The following is a 22,530-nucleotide window of genomic DNA, read 5'->3' on the forward strand; positions in this document are numbered from 1 at the left end:
CTGGGATCGCGTGCTGCATCGGGCTCTCTGCTCAGCGGGGAGCCTGCTTCTCCTTCTGCCTCTCTCTCTCTGTCTCTTATGAATAAATAAATAAAATATTTATAAAAAAAGATATATTCACCAGAAAAGATGCACAATTATAATTTTCAGATGATTGCTATTGCCCCAGGTAGCTTAGGGCTTGTTTAAGACGCACTTGGCAGGCTCAGTCGGGAGAGCATACAACTCTTGATCTCCAGGTTGTGAGTTCAATCCCCATGTTGGGTGTAGAGCTTACATTAAAAAAAAAAAAAGTTAAAAAAAGAATTATTTAAATGCATTAGATTTAATACAATATGTCCTGACATATGTATATTAAATGAAATTCAAATAAAACTTTCTCATATACAAAAATTGCCAGGAAGACAATGTAATCATAAAATAATCTTATCATCAATAGAAAAAAAGCTGATAAGTCTGACCTGACCACCTAGTGTCAGACTGCACATCCAAGTTCATTTCTCATAAGCTCTAGCTCTTTCTGCTAGTTAGCTTTCTTAATTTCCCCCAGTTGTTTTTCTTTTATTCAAAGCATTTCATAATTGCACTGTTTCCAGTTAGTCCAAAGTGCTCCCAATGCTTCTACTAATGGCCTTAGGTGGGAAGCTAGTTCCTTACATGTAGGAATTGGCCATCGAGTAACCTGTCTAATGGAAAAGGTAAAGAAGTCAATAAAATATACTTGAACAATTTCATGATATTTTAAAGCTTCTTGATGAAAAGGGATTCACAGATAAATGTAACATATGAGATGGGAATAATACCATAATTCATTTTCATTGCTGATGTTTACTTTTTTCCCTCTGACACTCAGAAATCATTGATCTTTTCTGAATCACAGTTTTCTTTGAAGAAATTGAGGACATTGTGCTGGTTATCTTAAAACTGTATTCTATTCCACTTCTGTAATAACAGCACCAACCAGAAAAGCAGCATTACCCAGCACTATCTGCCAAGATTTTCCTCAGTGCTTGTGTATTTTCCCTTATTTGGACCAGTGAGCAGACACTGCTATCTTTACTCTGCACAGAGGTGGAAACAGAGGCACACTACAGTGTGACATTTAGTGCCAGGTAGGGCAGGGATATGAGCAAAAGAGGTGGGTCTGCAGGTGTTTTACACAGGGTTGCCATGCTATACAATGATTATGTGAATTGACTTACTTGCATTTTTGTTCCTTTTGGGATGTTGGCTTCATTTTATCAATAAAAATATGTCTTTATTATATTTTCTTAGATGGTATATTGGAAAAAGAAGTGATAGTCCCCTGATTATTCAACAGTTCTCATTAAAATAATGTTTTTAGTTAATTGCATAAACTTGCCTCAAATTTTAAAAGATTATGCTATATTTCATCTGTATTTTCATATTAAAGGTGTTTTCTGTCAAGTAAATTGTTATTCTTATTAAACCATTGTTTTACCATGTTACCTTTTCCTTTCATGTATATATTTTCTGGGAGCAATGTTTCATAATTAGAAAATGTTTTAATTTTTTATTTTCAGTAGACATAGTTTAATTCTGTGTAATACATAAGCTTTCAAATAGTTTTATGGTTCATTTTGATCTTATTAAGTAATCCATAGTAAAGAAGGATATTGTGGTTAACTTTAAACTAGCAGTCTGACTGTGAAATGAAAGACAAGGAAGGCCAGGTTGATGAATATGTAAACTGACAGAGTAGAACACAATTTTCAGCAGTGCTTTGAATCTAGGATCCCGCTTCCAATAATGGCCAACATAGATGAAAGAAAGAAGGTAAAAAAAACAAAAAACAAAAAACAGAGAGGATGCCTTTTGCAAAAGTGGTTATTGCCTTACAGAACCCGATAAACATTTTTTAACGTTTTGATAATTTTCAAGATATGAAACTTTTTAAAATTAAATTAAATTAAATTATTTTTTTGTATTTGAATTGCTGTAACATTTTCCTGAGAAAATTTATATATTTTATTACTCATCACAAACTTTCTTAATGGCCTGGTCATATATTATAGTATGCCATTTACAGAAAGGATAAATATTATATAGATGAGTTTGTAAAGATATTTTTACTAATCTCTGCTTCACAGAATACAGAGTATTGTTATTCATAATAAGAGATAATTATTGGTGAGTTTAGAAAAATAAAAGGTTTAGTTCTTGAATAAAAACTGAGCCTTATTGGAAAGAAATCTCACTGGAGGCAGTGGCTATGGCCTGACCCCTTTCACCCCTTCACTGATGGCTAGGCAAGCAAAGCCCTGTTCATAAGGGCTGGGACCAAGATTTGAATAACAAGTGAGTCAAACAGGGCAAAATTTCCTACTCATAGCAACTAAGTTACTTTATTTAGAAAGAGCCAAAGCATGGATTGTAGAAAAAACTTTCAGACATATGGTGGAAAAACTAGGTTTGGCTAGCTAATCAGAAGGCAGAATCAAAACTAAAAAGAGATAAATAAAAGGACCCAAATGGAACATGAACAAAGGAGGTTGTTGGAAATGACTACTGCAATAGGTACAGAAATGTCTACAGCTTATCTGGATAGATGGAATGGACTGTTAGGGTGGTTTATTTTCTGGATCAACTTATAAAGTTCCTCTGGTTAACTCAAGATTCTTAGCTAGGACTTAAGGTTTTTTAGTTGTCTAGTACACCCCATTCTTAGAGCTCTGTGCTGACATAGACAGTGACGCTGTTCAATTTACTCATGCATGCAACTAACAATGAAAAACCCAGTGACCAAAATGAATTCACTAGAATCTATTATATAATGATGAGTAATGACTGTATTTTTATTATGATAATAAAACAAAATAACAGTCACAGCCAAGATTTATGAAATGTTTAATTTGTTGCAGAAACTGTGCTAAGAATACATTACCCATTATCTCCTTTAATTTTCCTAACACTTTTATGAGATTGTTTTACTGTTATCACTAACCAATACAGAAGATATTATTTAGGTTTCTGAATTTTAAATAAGCTACTCAAGGTTATAGAGCTGATAGTGGGAGACCCAATTTTGACCCAAGTCTTATGACTCTAACACCATGAGTGGTATTAAGAATTTCTTCTTTATAGATGTTGATAATGACCATCATTAGGCAAGTTATTTGCCATAATGCTGTCCCATAGGAGGCAGAATGAACGAATGAGTGCAATGACTGAAGAACCATTAAATTTGTTTTTCCTTCTCTGGATAAATAATTTATATTACCTCTGTGCTTCCTCACCCCAATACTTTAAAAAAGCTTTAGGAATAGTTATTTGTTGTCAGATATGTGTTAATTGTTACATGAGGGGAGTATGCATGGGCATTTGAGGATTCAGGATAAATTCTAGCAATGTGAAATGGAGAGCAAGTATGGAGAGAAAGAGCTGACTAAGGAAAAGCCCAGGGACCACCATCAAGACAGCGCCATCTGTGGCAGGTGGTGACTGACAGGAGAATCCCCTTCCCTGGTCTGTCTAGAGGAAAACTCAAAATTATTTCAGAAGAAACTAAGCTTGAGTTTGTGGATGTTCAATATGGATAGGAAACTCAGGTCATTACATTTATAATCAAGGAAATGTCACTATAACGACTGAGAGATGTGGGAATATCTGTGGACAAAAGTATTTACTACTTACTCACTATCTTCCCTCAGCGTGCAGTGTCAAAGTTTTCACAGGCTAAAACAAGTAAATCAGATCTTTTCTTATGTGTAGTTTTAAAAATGTATTGTGTGGGCATATATTAAACTTTTCAGAATTACATTAATGAGATAATGCTTGAAATTCTATTTATCATCTAAATCCAATGGTTTAATTAAGCTTTGATAAATTTTAATTAAATATAATCCCAAGGAAAGCTTACAAAACAGCCCAGAATGCTTGTTTCTAGTATGTAGTGCATGCAATAAATCCACATATAAACATCCATATAGCTTATTAATATTTGGTCTCCTGTTCTAGCTTCCAGCTATCTTTTAATCAAATGTGGTGTTTCAAATATATCAAATAAAATTAGAACTCTATTAAATGTTACTGATAATTGTGTAAACTATAAAACTTCCACACTGGAACATAACAGTTTATTCTTAGACTTTTGAAATTGAAGAAACTGTATTTCTTGTCTTAGAACTTTGTTAATAAACTATAAGGTACACCTCAGAAATATCTTGGATTCAGTTCCAAACCATCACAATAAAGTTATATAAAGTTTTTACTTTCCCAGTGCATATAAAAGTTGTTTATATCATACTGCAGTCTGGTAAGTGTGCAATACTATTAAGTCTAAAAAACAGTGTGTACACTTTAATTAAAAAATACTCTATTGCTAAAAATTGCTAACTATCCTCTGAGCTCATGGAGTTGTAACTTTTTTGCTGGTGGAGGGACTTGCCTCCATATTGAGGGCTGCTGACTGATCAGGGTGGTGTTTGCTGAGGGCTGAGGAGGCTGTGATGAATTCTTTTATTTCAATTTTTTTTTCAATGTATTTATTTTCTTTCTTTAAGAGATAAGTGTTTTTTGGTTGGTGCCTGGATGGCTCAGTTGGTTAAGCCCCGACTCTGTTTTGTCTCAGGTCGTGATCTCAGGGTCATGGGATCAAGCCCCAAATAGGGCTATGCACTCAGCATAGTCTGCTTCGGATTCTCTCTCTCCCTCTACCTACTCATGCTCTCTCTTTCTCTCTCTCTCTCAAATAAATAGATAAATCTTAAAAAAAGAGAGAGAGAATTTTTTTTATGCATGAACTTTAATTCTAGTTAATTAACACACAGTGTTATATTAGTTCCAGGTGTACAGTGTAGTGATTCAACACTTCCATACATCAGCCTGTGCTCATCACAACCTTAATCCTCAACACCTATTTAATCCATCTCCCTGCCTCCCTCTCCTGTAGTAACCATCGATTTGTTTTCTATAATTAAGAGTCTGTTTCTTGGTTTCTTTCACACTTTTCCCTTTGCCCATTTGTTTTGTTTCTTAAATTCCACATATGGGTAAAATCATATGGTATTTGTCTTTTACTGACTTATTTCACTTCTACCTCCAACCATGCCATTGCAATTGGAAAGATTTAATTCTTTATTCCACACACACACACACACACACACACACACACACTTCTGGACACTTAGGCTGCTTCTGTATCTTGACTATTGTAAATAGTGCTCTTATAAACATAGGGGTGCATGTATCTCTTTGAATTAATATTTTTGTATTCTTCGGGTAAATATCCAGAAGTGTGATTACTAGATCTGTAGGGTGATTCTATTTTTAACTTTTTGTGGAATCGCCATACTGTTTTCCACAGTGGTGGCACCACTTTGCATTGCCACCAACTGCATGAGTGTTCCTTTTCCTCCACATCTTGCCAACACCTGTTGTTTTTTGTGGTGTTGAATTTAGACATTCTGACAGGTTGAGATAGAGATATCTCATTGTACTTTTGATCTGCATTTCCCTGATGGTAAGTGTTGATGAAATCTTTTCATGTGTCTTTTGGCCATCTGGATGTCTTCTTTAGAGAAATGTCTGTGCATGTCTTCTGCCCATTTTTAATTTTTTTTGTTTCAAGTTTTTATTTAAATTCTAGTTAGTTAACATACCATGTAATATTGGTTTCATGAGTAGAATTTTGTGATTATCATTTACATATAACACCCAGTGCTCAACATAAGTAATCTTCTTAATACCCATCATCCACTTCCCCTCCAGCAATCCTGTTTGTTCTCTACTTTTTTCTTTTTTTTCTTCCTTTCCCTATGTTCATCTGTTTTTTTCTTAAATTACACATATGAGTAAAATCATATGGTATTTGTCTTTATCTAACTTATTTCCTTTAGCATAAAAGACTAACTCCATCCACGGCATTGCAAATGGCAAGATATTCTTTTTGATGGCTGCATAACATTCCATTATATGTAAATACTATATATTATATATATAAAATCTCACCTCTTCTTTATCCATTCATTAGTTGATTGACATTTGGACTCTCCATAATTTGGTTATTGTTGATAATGTTGCTATAAAGATCAGGGTGCCTGTGCCCCTTCAAAGCAGTATGTTTGTATCCTTTGGGTAAATACCTAGTAGTGCAGGTATTGGGTGGTAGGGTAGTTCTATTTTTAACATTTTAAGGAACCTCTATACTATTTTCTAGAGTGCACCAGTTTACATCCCCACCAAAAGTGTAAGAGGGTTCCCCTTTCTTCATATCCTCACCAACACCTGTTGTTTCCTGTGTTATTAATTTTAGCCATTCTGACTGGTGTAAGGTGATATTTCATTGAGGTTTTGATTTGTATTTCCCTGGTGATGAGTGATGTTGAGCATCTATTCATGTGTCTGTAGCCATTAGTATATCTTCTTTGGAAAATGTCAGTTCATGTCTTCTGCCCATTTCTTAACTGGATTATTTGCTTTATAAGTGTTGTGTTTGATAAGTTCTTTATACATATTTTGGATTCTAACCTTTTATCAGATATGTTATTTGTAAATAACTTTTCCCATTCTGTAGGTTGCCTTTTAGTTTTGTTGATTGTTTTCTTTGTGGGGCAAAAGCTTTTTATATTGATGAAGCCCCAATAGTTCATTTTTGTTTTTGTTTCCCTTGTCTATGGTGACATGTCTAGTAAGAAGTTACTATGGCCAAACAGATACATGAAAAAGTGCTCAACATCACTCGACATCAGGGAAATCCAAATCAAAACCTCAATGAGATACCACCTCACACCAGTCAGAATGGCTAAAATTAACAAGTCAGGAAATGACAGATGTTGGCAAGGATGCGGAGAAAGGGGAACCCTCTTACACTGTTGGTGGGAATGCAAGCTGGTGCAGCCACTCTGGAAAACAGTATGGAGGTTCCTCAAAAAGTTGAAAATAGAGCTATCCTACGACCCAGCAATTGCACTACTGGGTATTTACCCCAAAGATACAAATTTAGTGATCCAAAGGGGTAGGTGCACCCCAATGTTTATAGCAGCAATGTCCATAGTAACCAAACTATGGAAAGAGCCAAGATATCCATCAACAGATGAATGAAAAAGATGTGATGTACACACACACACACACACACACACACAATGGAATATTATGTAGCCATCAAAAAAATGAAATCTTGCCATTTGCAACGACATGGATGGAACTAGAGGGTATTATGCTAAGTGAAATAACTCAATCAGAGAAAGACAATTATATGATCTCACTGATATGAGGAATTCTTAATCTCAGGAAACAAACTGAGGGTTGCTGGAGTGGTGGGAGTTGGGAAGGATGCGGTGGCTGGGTGACAGACATTGGGGAGGGTATGTGCTATGGTGAGCACTGTGAATTGTGTAAGACTGATGAATCACAGACCTGTACCTCTGAAACAAATAATACATTATATGTTTTTTTTTTTTAAAGAATTTAGTAGGATCACGGTTTATGGCAACCCCAAGTTGAGAGTCCACTCTTCGGCTCTGTCTTTGCTGCCGGCTTCCCCACTCTGATACCTGGGAGCTCTCCCACACTCAGGCACCCCCGGTCTTTCTGTGACCTCAAGGGTCCTGAGACCACACTTTCCCAGCAAGGGTTTCACTCCCCGCTTAGCTACTGGAGCAACGTTCGTCAGTGGATCAGATTTCTAAAAGTTCCGATTTTGTGCTACACTGCTCTATCACTTGCCAGTAGCGGCCAATGGAGGCCCCCTCCCCTGCCATCTATCCTCCTGAATATTGCCTCAGATTCACTTCTCCACATGTCCTACCTTCCAGAAAGTGGTCACTTTTCAGTTCAGAGAGTTGTTGTTATTCTTTTCTTCGATCTCCTGTTGAGTTCATAGGTGTTCAGAATGGTTTGATCCCTATACAGCTGAATTCCTGGGACCAGATGAAATCCAGGTCTCCTACACCTCCGCTATCTTGCTCTGCCCCCCCAGATGCTAACATTTTTAACAACAATGAAAAACCGTGCTTTCTTCTTGAAGAGGGCTGGCCTTTTACTGTGTAGTGTTTCTGGATTCTAGGACCATAAGACCCCAACCTTGGAGTCTGTGCTCCAATTAGTGAACTACTAGATGCAAGAGTGTTTCTGAGGGAAGAAACCCTTTTCTGTGGAAGAAATATATGCATACTAGTCAGAACAGACTTTGGAGTGCACTGTTCATGGCTTATTACAAGGCTGAGAAATGATGGAGCTCTGTGGAAAACTTCAGTTGTTCTGTCATTAATTTGGCTAGGATACTAGCCCAGTAACTGAACACTTTAAAATAGGCCATTGTGACACTGAAAGCCCAAGTAATTGTGAGTCAATTTCCTAAGGCATTCAATTGTGGAAACATTGCCTGATTTGTACCATGCTGCCCACATATCTGGGAATCAAAATTGTGGGTATGGTTGAAGACCATGATGGGCAGGTACAAAATTCTCCATTTCAGGTCCAGTCAAGTCAGACTTAGAAATGTACCCACAACTGAGCTGATTTAAGTCCAGGCTGATTTACTCCTCTTGCCACTCACACTGGCCCCTTCCCTTGGAAGGTTTGAACCCTAACAGAAGACCCCTAAAGCTCTGATCTATTTTTCAGAGAATACAGAATTCGGCAACTGTTTTAGAGGAAATGTCTAGTCTTCATCTTTGTCTTTCCCTTTGAGAGATGGCCAAAATCTTTGTTGATTTCTTGTCCCCATCAGTGACTGCTTCCTGGAACAAATTAGTGCAAATCTGTGTAGTTGTGATCAATGTCAACAAATGTCCTCAGGGAAAAGCAGGGCAAGAACGTGATCTCACCTTGGCAACCTTGGTCTCATTGTAGATTCTTTGCCCTTTAACATTTATTATTTCAAAGATCTTGGACATTTGCAAACATGTTTGTGTTTTATTCTACTTTTTCAGTTATACTTGGCATGAGGGCATAAGGGTTGGTGTGCCAAATCTTCTCCCTCCAATCACAGTGAACGTCTTCTGTGTATGTATATTTGTGATATTCTACATCATGAATTCATAATGACACTTGTAATTCAAATTTAGGACTAGACTGTTTTTACATAACCTCACTCACCCTCAGTTGACACATTTCTTTTCTCCCCTGTAGAAAATTATCATTCTCAATGACAATAGCATTATTAGTAAATTTGCTTTATCCCCTAAACTCATATATCAGAGAATAAAAACAAATATACCAATGCCACCACTAATAATATGATTACTGTAAAGACATTATTATTATTATTAATTATTATTATTTTGCAGTTCTGTTTGTTCTTAGCATTGATTCCATAAGGATTATGCAGCCAAATCCTTCATCTCACTCTGGATAAGCTGAATTCAAAGTTAAATAAAGACAGGTATGGTGAGTGATTTAATAAACCTATCTTTTGCAACAGGAATTAGAAACTATTTAAAGAAATAGAACGAGAATCTCCAATAAATCATTTGGGAATAATTGAATTCCTTATTTATAAAACTATGTTGAAAAAGGTTAAATAGACTACGCATACACACACTAAATATACTAAATAAACTCCACATACACATACACAAAACACACATAGATATACCCATTAAAGAAAAAGGAATAAAGCAAAACAATAACATAAATACTTCAAAATAAACATAAATTTGTCTTATAGCATTTCAAGTTAATTAGAAGCAATCAAATAAAAATAAGTTGAAAAGTGGGCAAAGGTTATGATGAAGCAATTCAGAAACAATGGCGTTTAAATGGCTGATACTATAATAAAAAGTTACTCAATTTCATTATATACAAGAATATTAGGCATTAAAATTGTAATGAGCTAACTTTTCCTTTCTATTGTTGACATAAATGAATGCTTTAACAATATTAAGTGTTGGTGATGGAGAAAATGGGTACTTTTGCCTATAGTGTAAATTGGTATTATCACTTTGAAGGATAATTTAGAAGAATGTAGTAACAGTGAAACTGGGCATACTCTGTATCTCCACATTTATAATTCTAGTGTCTACCCCAGAGACTCACTAAGGGCACATGAGTATAAGGAGCATGTATAGTAAAAACTGACTAGTAGGCAAATGAATAAATAAAACGTGGTATGTTGATACGATGGGGAATTAAATGTATAGGAAATAAGAACAATATAAAAATATACATATGCAGTTTTCTAAGGTTTTTAATAGGTAAAATTATAGAATAAAAATACCCGAGGTAATACAGGTATAACTGACCGGTATTGATTTATTTGGTTTCTTGGACTTTATTTTTGCAACCTTCAATTAAACAGAAAGGTATTTGACTGTATATACTTGAAATATGATGCTACTTAAATATGTGGTTTGGTATTAAAAATATAAGTAAAAATATTGTCCTTCCATTAATTTTATCATGTATGCTCAAAATAAAGGAACATTTATATAAGATATAATAATTCCCCAAAGAATAAAAATCTCTTGTTTGGATTTGTCTTTAAACTCATCCCCTTTTAATGATAAGACTATATGTAAAGATAACAGATACATTCTTATATATGGTCAAACTTCCCCTCCTATGTTTAATGCCTAGAAAGTTTGTTTTAAAAGGAGAAGGTGAAGGGGCATGTGGGTGGTACAAGCAGTTGAGTGTCTGACTCTTGGTTTTGGCTCAGGTCATGATTTCAGGGTCACAATCTCAGGGTTGTGAGACTGAGCCCCACATTGGGCTCTATGCTCAGCTCAGAGTCTGCTTGAGATTCTTTCTCCCTCTCCCTGACCTTCCTGCTCATGCTCTCTCTCCCTCTCTCTCTCGATCTCAAATTAGTAAGTAATAAATAAAAGGAGAAAATGAAGAGGAAGAGATAAATTTGAAGCAAATTTGAAGTTAAAATCTTGAAATAGTGTAAGATATTAATCACGCTGTAATTTGTAATAATCAAAACGGATTGAGAACTGATGGATTTCAGTAATTGACTTTTTAGTGAACTACTACTCAGCAGGAGAAAGACAAGGATTACATATATCATTTTAGGGGTGTAGTTATTGAAAAAAAGTTGACACTCATGTTTAAACACAATAAATTATGATGTTTTAATATACCAGTTACATGAATATTGTAGCTTCTTTTTATGGGAACAGCCTGTTCGGACTTTTACTTACTAGTAGTTACCCAATAAATAGTACAATAGAGATTTTGCATAATTTAGATTGTTTAATATACCCAAATATTAGAAACATTTGTTTTACAACCAACCCATCATACCCCGAATCAGCATTGTTCACATATCTTGCCACTGTTACACATGTTCTACTCATTTGTAATCATCATTTCCCATTTTGAAAATTATGTTGTCAATTTGGCCACAGACTATGCTTCTGGCTGCCTTCTTTGCCAAGATTCCCTGGATGGTTTCCGTGGAGAATATTAAGATAGCAAATCCTTACTATAAGGGAGTGCATATTCAGTTGAAACAAATGAATGCTGGTGGTAAGTAAATTGTCAGAAGAGACGTCACCCATGTTTAGGGACTGGAAAAGAGGCCTTTATCAACAACCAGAGCCAGTAATTCAACTGGTAATTGGGACTCTGTAATTGTTTAATGCATTCTCATATTAGGTCTTCATGATCCATTCATTCCCTTTTTCTTCAGTAACTTCTATTTACTGCACTACATATTGCCACAACAAATCACATTTTTGAATTACAATGCTGCCTAGGAAAGCCTCCACTTGCCTTTCTTCTGTGTATTTGTTTCAGGATTTCTTTTCTTTCTGTGCCTTCAGTTCTTGGTCACACTGCTTTGAAGAATGAAGAGGTAGACCAAATGAAGAGTGGTGGCAGCAAAGTTTATTGAGCAATACTACAAAGCTCCTGAAGAGGGAGGGATCCCAAAAGTGTTGTCACTGGAGTTTCTAAGTCTAGGAGTTTTTATGGGCTTGTTGATGGGCTGTTTTAATCTGATAAATCCTCCATAAGCCTGTCACCCAATCAGATTTTTGTCATGATGGAAGGCTCCTTGCAGGGTGGTGTAAAATCCTTTTGAGGATGGTTTCCTCTTAGGGTGGGTTCCCTTTGTTTCTGCCTGCCTTTCTTCCATCTACCCTGCATTATAATCTTTGGTCCAATCTCCTGGAATTACCTCTAAAATATTCAAGTTCATTTTACTGTCTCAACTATCAAGGGAAAATATTCCTTGAACTACAAAATATAGCCTGTGTGACATGTTAAATAAAATCCCCAGACACTTCCTAAAAGATAATAATGAAAGGATGTAAATAGACACTTGTTCTCAAGATCTTACTTAAAATTCTTTTCTAGATTTGCTCTTTCCTATTTATCTTTTCCTTTTCAAATCTAGAAAAGAATGTTCATTTAAACAAATTATAAGTAACATTGCTTATTCTTTTCTTCCTCCTATTCAGAATCACTGAAAACTTCATTTTGCCAACTTTATTTCAATTTTCCATTCTACAGCTATATTTCTCAACATATGACTGCATCACATAAAATCTTATTACATTGTTCCAGGTATGAGCCTAGTCACTATGAAAAGCTAATGAATGAAGCAAATATTCTTTTTTGTTTGTTTGTTTTAGAGAGAGGGGAGGAGCAGGAGAGGGAGAAAGAGAGAACCTTAAGCAGGCTCCATGCCCAGGGCAGAGTCTGAGGCCAAGTTTGATCTCACAAATCCTGAGATCATGACCTGATCTGAAATCAAGAGTCAGATGCTTAACTAACTGAGCCACCCAGGCGCCCCATTGCTTATGTTCTTATTGGAGAGGGAAACATAGTAAAATAAACAAGGAAGTTAACAATAAGTATTATGTAAGTAATTTTGAATGGAGATGCAGCTTAAGCATCTTTGGAGAGGCCCCCTAGACACCTCTGAGAAACTAAAGAGATATCTGAAGTGAAAATGAGAATACACATATGACAAATAAAAAGAAATGTTTCCCAGGAAGAAAGAGAACTAAGTGCAAAGGTAGAAACTTTGACTTTTCAAGGAAAACACAATCCTTGTGGACAGAGAGAAGTGAGCCATGCAGAGAGCAGTGTTGGATGAGACCTCAGGTCAACTTTTGGCAGAGTGACTGTCACTGCTAGATGAAATTTATTTTGCAATACAAAGACCACGTGCTGTCAGCATGACAGGCATAGATAGGCCTGTTATCGCAGACAAGATACCCCAAACAGGTTCTCAGTAACCAGTTAGAACAGAATTTGCACTCTCTAAACTTCCCTTTTTTTGACAATGACATACTTCATATCTGGAACTTCATATCTGAAAGATTTTATAAGAACTCATGGGAAAATCAATGGCTTTAATTTATTTCATGTGAAATATAATTGAACATCAGATTATTTCATCTAGTCACATGTGTCCTGACTTAAAAATCACTTTATGTACTGCACTCATCTGTAGATACAGGTGAAGTAAACTAAAGGTGTAAAGTTGTTGAAGAGAATCAATAAGATATTTACCTCTGCGAGTAAAAGATAATGTTATTAGAATGTAAAATTAAGGGTTGAAGCAATAAACTTGATTTAAAAGTCCTAGGTCCATTCCCTTTTGTGGCTGAGTCACAACTCTGATATCGAGTAGATGCTTAGGGAAGCATATTAATTCAATCAGGTGGGAGATGAAGGAGGAATAATGCTTTGATTCCATCCTTGCTTTGGAATAGATGCAAGCTCCCCTGGGGCACCCTAGGGCCCCATACTTTCTCTGCCTCTCCAATGTAGGCTGCTCCCTTGGCTTTCCCTCTCAGCCTTTCCTTAGCACAACCAAAAAGAGGACAGATGAGTGGGAGGAAAAGCGTGAATGTATTTGGTAAACTGTAAACAGTTTTGGTCCCCTTTCTCCTCTTTCAACCACAAGTTCAACTTTTAACCAGGCCAGGCCCCAAATTATCAAAACTACATGAGGTGAATTCCTGGACACCTTCTTCATGTCCTGAACAGATGGTTTTCTATGTCCCAGGACCAACAGAGTTAGCATAGAGGAGGACAGTGCAGTAGGGGTGGGACAAGTTCACTGCATGGTGGTTACTTCCTTACCCTCAAATACCATGGAAGGCTGTCCCCAGATTTTTCTTGCTGGAAATCTGAAGTGATATCACTGATCTGTCTTCTGGAAGATGCATATCTTCACTATCACTGCTAGCAGTCTTAATATCACTTCTAAATTTTAGTGTTAACAGTGGATCCCATTTCTCTATAACAATCCACACTTTCAAACTACAGATAATCAATCCTACTCTAATGATACATTTACAAGTTTTCAAGGAAAAAAACTTAAGTGGTTTAACTTCTACAGAAATAATTTTAAGCATCCAGAGTCAATTATGGTAGCACTTACCTTCCAGTCATACTTACAGAGTGGTGTGCATGGAACTATTATGAATAATGTATGGGCAGCAGGATAAATGGGTACTCCTTTAGACTGTAAGTGATATAACTTTGAGAGGCATATATTTTTATAACAGCTTTTTAGATAAATGCTATGAATACATGATACTAAAGTATCAAATATTTATCACATAGTTGCTATCATTGCTTTTTAATGTAACTCAGCACATTCCAGGGAAAATGCCATGCTGATTATGTTAGGACATAAAGTGAGTGATGTGCTCTGAATAAAGCAATAACAATTAGAAATTAAAACACTAAAATATCTGAGCAACAGTAAACAACGGTAGAATTTAAAATGTCTTATATTACATTTTGGCTTGGCAGTGGATTAAAGAGTAATTGCTTTATTTTTTGCAATTTTGCAGAATTGAAGGCATTTACTCAAAATTTAGGATTTTAATGGAGCCATTAATCTAACAAAGGGAAATTAAGTTCTTCTCTAAACATTGTCTAAGCCTCTCAAATTACAATAACCTAAATCTTGATAAGCACATTTTATTGTTTTTATGTTTTTACCTGTGAAGGGAAATTCTTGAAATTTGGAAAATATTTTTTCCAACGGGAAGAGCATATGGTCCTGATCGTGTACAGTGTTTAAATTTTTAAAACAAGTATTTAACATAGAGTCTTAGCTTTGGAAATAATTTATTATGAGAATTAAGGCAAAACACTTAATCTCTTAGTTGCAGAGGTTTATTTGTATGTTGAATTGTCATATGAAAAGGGTCATGATATCCTCTTGCTCTTCAAAAGGCTGTAATGGGGAATAAATGAGCTAAGCTGTGTGAGCTCCTATCAACTCTGAGAACTTCTACAAATAAGTACTTCCTTGACACAGAGTACAAGGAGACATTTATCCCTGTCTTTTTTATAAAGATAAAACATTTAAATACATATCTGAGCAGTTCGGCATGATGGATTAAGAAAACCCAGCAACATTGGGGTGCCTGGGTGGCTCAATCTGTTAAACATCGGACTCTTGATTTCATCTCAGGTCATGATCTCAGGGTCGTGAAATCTAGCCCTGTGCCAGGCCTTGAGCTTACGGGGTGGGGGAGGGTGGGTAGGGTCTGCTTGAGATTCTCTTTCTCCCTTTCCCACTTCCTTCCCCCCATTCATGTGCTCTCTAATCTCTCTCTCTATCTAAAATAAATAAATAAATCTTAAGAAAAAACCCCACAACAATGTGCTTTTGGATTTTGTTAAGTAGAAAGTGTGAAGACTGAACAAGTAAATATAAAGATATTTATATCTGATATTTAATGACAAACTAGTGTGACTCATTGAAAATTTGAAAATTCATTAAACCAAATATTTCATTTAAACAGCATCTAAGATCACAAAAACTCCCAATTCATTAAAGAGTTTCTCCCCTCTGCAAAGAGGGAGAGTTTTACTTCTTCTTTGCCAATTTGATTGCCTTTTATTTCTTTTTATTGTCTGATTGTTGAGGCTAGGACTTCTAGTACTATGTTGAACAATAGTGGTGAGAGTGGGCATCCCTGTTGTGTTCCTGACCTTCAGGGAAAAGCTCTCAGCTTTTCCCCATTGATAATGATATTTGCTGTGGGCTTTTCATAGGTGGTTTTTATGATATTGAGGAATGTTCCCTCTATCCCTATACTCTGAAGAGTTTTAATCAGGCACGGATGATATATTTTGTTAATGCTTTTTCTGCATCAATTGAGAGGATCATATGGTTCTTGTCTTTTATTGATTATCATGTTGATTGATTTGTGAATGTTGAACTACACTTGCATCCCAGGAGTAAAACCCACTTGGTCATGGTGAATAAGCCTTTTAATGTACTGTTGTATCTTATTAGCTAGAATCTTGTTGAGTATTTTTTCACCATGTTCATCAGGGATATTGGTGTGTAATTCTCCTTTTTGATGGGGTCTTTGCCTGGTTTTGGGATCAGGGTAATGCTGGCCTCATAGAAGGAGTTTGGAAGTTTTCCTTCTGTTTCTATTTTTGGGAACAGTTTCAGTAGAATAAGTATTATTTCTTCTTTAAATGTTTGGTAGAATTCCCCTGGGAAGCCATCTGGCCCTGGACTTTTGTTTTTTAGGAGGTTTTTGATTACTGCTTCAAGTTTTTTTACTGGTTATTGGTCTATTCAGATTGTCTATTTCTTCCTGTTTCAATCTTGGCAGTTTTTAAGTTTCCAGGAAAGCATTCATTTCTTCCAGGTTCTTAATTTGTTGGCATATAGTTGCTGGTAAAGATTTCTTTCCTTGGTGTTAGTCATGATCTCTCCCTTTTCATTCATGATTTTATTAATTTGGGTCCTTTCTCTTTTCTTTTTGGTAAGGCTGGCCAGGGGTTTATCAATCTTATTAATTCTTTCAAAGAACCAGCTTCTAGTTTTGTTGATTTGTTCTACTGTTTTTCTGGTTTCTATTTCATTGATCTCGGCTCTAATCTTTATTATTTCTCTTCTCCTACTTGGTTTAGGTTTTATTTGCTGTTCTTTCTCCAGCTCCTTTAGGTATAAGGTTAGCTTGTGTATTTGGGATATTTATAATTTTCTGAGAGAGGCTTGGATGGCTATGTATTTCCCCTTTAGGACCACCTTTGCAGTATCCCATGGGTTTTGGACTGAAGTGTTTTCATTCTCATTAGTTTCCATGAATTATTTAAGTTTTTCTTTAATTTCCTGGTTGACCTAATCATTCTTTAGCAGGATGCTCCTTAACTTCCAAGTGTTTGAATTCCTTCCAAAATTTTTCTTGTGATTGAGTTCCAGTTTCAAGGCATTGTGGTCTGACAACATGAAGGGAATAATTTCAGTCTTTTGACATTGGCTGAGACCTGATTTGTGACCCAGTATGTGGTCTATTTTTGAGAAAGTTCCATGTGCATTTGAGAAGAATGAGTATTCTGTTGTTTTAGGGTGGAATGACCTGTATATATCTACAAAGTCCATCTGGTCCAATGGGTCATTCAAAGCTCTTGTTTCTTTGTTGATCTTCTATTTAGATGATCTGTCCAATGCTGAGAGTGGAGATAAAAAGCTTCAGCACAGCAAAGGAAACAGTCAATAAAACTAAGATGCAGCCCATGTAATGGGAGAAGATATTTGCAAATGACACTACAGATAAAGGGATGATATCCAAAATATGTAAAGAACTTCTCAAACTCAACATTCAAAAAACAAATAACCCAGTCAAAAAAATGGGCAGAAGACATGAACAGACACTTCTCCAAAGAAGACATACAAATGGCTAACAGACACATGAAAAAATTCTCAACATCACTAGCCATAAGGGAACTATAAATCAAAACCACAATGAGATACCATCTTACACCAATTAGGATTGCAAAAATTAACTAAACAAGAAACAACAAATGTTGGTGAAGATGTGGAGAATGGGGAACCTTCTTACACTGTTGGTGGGAATGCAAGCTCGTGCAGCCACTCTGGAAAACAGTATGGAGGTTCCTCAAGATGTTAAAAATAGAGCTACCCTATGACCCAGCAGTTCACTACTAGGTATTTACCTCAAAGATGCAGATATAATGAAATGAAGGGGCACATGCACCCCAAAGCACCCATAAAAAGGTGATGGGCATTAAGGAGGGCAGGTGTTGTGATGAGCCCTGTTATATGTAACTAATGAATCATTGAACATTGCATCAAAACCTAATGATGTAATGTATGGTGATTAACATAACAATAAAAATTAAAAAAAATAATGATGTACTTACTCTACAGTGGCTAACTGAACATAATAAAAAATGTAGGAGACTCAAAAAAAAAATCCCCCCCTGAAAAAAATTTCTCGAGTTAGCTGATAATGTCTTCCTTGAAACAATTTTGTAGTATCATTTCAAAGTGTGAGATAACCCTAAGGATCCAGAAAATTAGGGCAAAAGACAAACATGTATAATTCTTTTCATTATTTTATTTAATATGTTATGTTATGTTAGTCACCATAAAATACATCATTAGTTTTTGATGTAGTGATCCACGATTCATTGTTTTCCTATAATACCCAGTGCTCCATGCAGTACGTGCCCTCCTTAATACCCACCACCGGGCTAACACATCCCCCCAACTCCCCTCCCCTCTAAAACCCTGAGTTTGTTTCTCAGAGTCCACAGTCTCTCATGGGTCATCTCCTCCTCTGATTCCCTCCCTTCATTTTCCCCTTCCATCTCCTAATGTCCTCCATGCTATTCCTTATGTCCCACAAATAAATGAAACCACATGATAATATGGTTATGGATAATATTTCTCTGCTTGACTTATTTCACTTAGCATAATCTCCTCCAGTCCCATCATGGTGATGTAAAAGTTGGGTATTCATCCTTTCCGATGGCTGAGTAATGTTCCATTGTATATATGGACCCTATCTTCTTTATCCATTCCTCTTTTGAAGGGCATCTCGGCTCTTTCCACAGTTTGGTTATTGCGGACATTGCTGCTATGAACATTGGGGTGCATATGGCCCTTCTTTTCACTACTTCTGTGTCTTTGGGGTAAATACCCAGGAGTGCAATTGATGGGTTATAGGGTAGCTCTATTTTTAATTTTCTGAGGCACCTCTACTGTTTCCCAAAGTGGCTATACCAACTTGCACTCCCACCAACAGTGTAAGAGGGTTCCCCTTTCACGACAACCTCTCCAACATTTGTTGTCTCCTGCCTTGTCAATTTTTGCCATTCTGACTAGTGTAAGGTGGTAGGTATTTCAATGTGGTTTTGATTTGAATTTCCCTGATGGCTAATGATGATGAACCTTTTTTCATGTGTCTGTTAGCCATTTGTATGTGTTCTTTTGAGAACTGTCTTTTCATGTCTTCTGCCCATTTTTGACTTGATTATTTGTTTTTTTGATGCTGAATTTGAGAAGTTTTTTATAAATCTTGGAAATCAGCACTTTGTCTGTAATGTCATTTGCAAATATCTCCTCCCATTCTATGGGTTGCCTCTTTGTTTTGCTATTTCCTTTGCTGTGCAGAAGTCTTTTATCTTGATGAAGTCCCATAAGTTCATTTTTGCTTTTGTTTCACTAGCTTTTGGAGATGTGTCTTGAAAGAAGTTGCTGTGGCCGATATCATAGAGGTTATTGCCTATGTTCTCCTAGGATTTTGATGGATTCCTGTCTCACATTGAGGTCTTTCATACATTCTGACTTGATCTTTATGTATGGTGTTAGAGAATGGTTGAGTTTCATTCTTCTGTATATAGCTGTCCAATTTTCACAGCACCATTTATTAAAGAGACTGTCTTTTTTCCATTGCATATTTTTTCCTGCTTTGTGGAAGATTATTTGACCATAGAGCTGAGGGTCCATATTTGGCCTCTCTATTCTGTTCCATTGGTCTGTATGTCTGTTTTTGTGCCAGTACCATGCTGTCTTGGTGATCACAACTTGGTAATATAGCTTGAAATCAGGCAACATGATGCCCTGAGCTTTGTTTTTCTTTTGCAACATTTCCTTGGCGATTCGGGGTCTTTTTTGATTCCATACAAATTTTAGGATTGTTTTTTCCAGCACTTTGAAATATGTCATTGGAATTTCAGTCGGGATGGCATTGAAGGAATAGATTACTTTGGGCAGCATAGACATTTTAACAATGTTTATTCTTCCGATCCATGAGCATGGAATGTTTTTCCATCTTTTTGTGTCTTCCTCAATTTCTTTCATGAGTGTTCTGTAGTTCCTAGAGTATAGATCCTTTACCTCTTTGGTTAGGTTTATTCCAAGGTATCTTATGTTTTTTGGTGCTGTTGCAAATGGAATCATTTCTCTAACTTCTCTTTCTACAGTTGCATTGTTAGTGTATAAGAAAGCAACTGAAATCTGTGCATTGATTTTGTATCCTGCCACATTACTGAATTGTATGTGTTCTAGTAATTTGGGGGTGGAGTCTTTTGGATTTTCCACATAAAGTATCATGTCATCTGTGAAGAGAGAGAGTTTGACTTCTTTGCCAATTTGAATACCTTTTATTTATTTTTGTTGTCTGATTGCTGTTGCTAGTACTTCTAGTACTATGTTGAACAATAGTGGTGAGAGTGGGCATCCTTGTCGTGTTCCTGATCTTAAGGGAAACGCTCTCTTATGAACTTGAGGAAAAACATGTATAATTTTAATGGAATTTAATGGATATAGCAACTATAGATGGATTACAATAGAAGAGCAAATAGTGTATGAATCACTGGAGGCCAAGAGCAAATCAAGGAATCAGTGTGAAATTAAAGTGAGAGAATCATCTGATGATTCCAAGACATGGGCCAGGAGGTCAGAGACTGTCACCACAGGGAATTATATGTTATCTGTGTGATCAAGAACAAGTGAAGGGACAAGTGGGTGGAGATCATCTACATGTGCATTAGGTGACCTGCATCAAAAATATAACCTCATGTGTGTCTTGGTCTAGGAGCTTTTTCCTGTGTGGCAAGGCATAAAGGAGTTTTAGGTTTTCAGGAACAAGATAAAAGAGAAAATTACTGAATGAATTAAGATCCTCTGCATAATGAAATAATCAAACTTAAGGACTAGCGGGTTTAATATACTCTGAAATAAGTTAAAGGCATATTGACATGAAGAGACATTAATATGGAGGGATATTAAGGGAATAAATTTGAGGACCAATACCATCTACTCTCACTCAGTCTGGACACTAAATACCAAAACCACACCTTGCTTCTTACATTAACATGATTTTGCTATTAGACTCTTTAATTGTACCACTTTCAGAAACTGTGTAGCTCAAGCAAATGGTTTATACCAGGGATTTCACAAAAGACCCATAAACTCTTTAATGGGAAGCATTAATGGACTACTTGTTCTATAAGATTTCAAGAATTTCTCATCTCAAAGTCCTGGCATTGTCATTTCCACCAATCCTGGACTGGACTGCTGTATCATGATCTGCACCCAGTCCTAATCAAGCCCCCACTTTATTTTTTAAAGATTTTTTTAAAATTTATTTGGGAGAGAGCGTGAGAGAGAAAGTACAAGAGGGGGTAGGGTCAGAGGGAAGAGCAGACTCCCTGCTGAGCAGGGAGCCTGATGTAGGACTCAATCCTGGGACTCTGGGATCATGACCTGAGCCAAAAGCAGTCACTTAACCAACTGAGCCACCCAGGTGCCCCAAGCTCGCACGTTGAAAGGCATGTTTTCAAGAACAAGAACAGAAAAAAATGAATCACTGCATTCACTACACTGATACATCAAAAGAGACAATATCAAATAGACATTGAAAAAGTAGTTGATAATGTTCAATAAATACTTACGATAAAATTTCTGTGCAGATGAGGAACAGAAATGAAACACTTTAGTATTATAAAGATTATATACCAAGATCCTATATTGAGAATTTCAGCTGGGAAGAAACTTTAGAAGCACATGCTAAGATCAGCCACAAGAAAAGTATGCCTGTTTACCATGGTCTGAGTGTCTTTGTCAATGTTATAAAAAATTGCAAAAACAGTTTAAAGAACAGAAGGGAAAAGCTGTTGTGTAGTAATAATCCACAAGAGAGATTTTAAGTTACTTAGAGGTGTTTTTTTTTTTCAGTTTTGATAGAATGAGGAATATATGATTAAAACTACAAACAAACAAACAAACAAAAAACTATGTTTCTACCAGCCGTAGTGGAAAACCTCAAATTTGTAGTGCAATAGGTAGAATAGGGCTCAGCAAACCTGCTCTCTAAAGGGCCAACAAATAAATATTTTATGTTTTTGAGGGCTACCTGTAATTTTTTATTATATACAACCCTTAAAAATATAAAAACAATTTTTAACTCATGGACTGTACAAACAAAGACCACAAGCCAAATAAGCAAGAGTATTTATAGAAAGACAGAAATACCAAACACTACCCAAAACTTAAGTTGAAAATATCTGGAATCCAAGCAAAAACTACTAAGCATGCAAAGAAGCTAGAAACAATGAGCAATAATAGGAAGGGGGGTGCCTGGGTGGCTCAGTCATTAAGCATCTGTCTTTGGCTCAGGTCATGGTCCAAGGTCCTGGGATTGAGCCCCATGTCAGGTTCCCTATTCCACGGAAAGCCTGCTTTTCCCTCTCCCACTCCCCCTGCTTGTGTTCCTTCTTTCACTTTGTCTCTCTGTCAAATAAATAAATAAAATCTCAAAAAAAAAATAATGGAAAGGAAAATCAGTCAATAGAAAATGATGAAGAAAAGAC

This window comes from Eumetopias jubatus, unplaced genomic scaffold, assembly GCF_037043125.1.
Source record: "Eumetopias jubatus isolate StellerSeaLion01/CBP00866 unplaced genomic scaffold, mEumJub1_p1.0 scaffold_4, whole genome shotgun sequence".
Taxonomy (NCBI): Eukaryota; Metazoa; Chordata; class Mammalia; order Carnivora; family Otariidae; genus Eumetopias; species Eumetopias jubatus.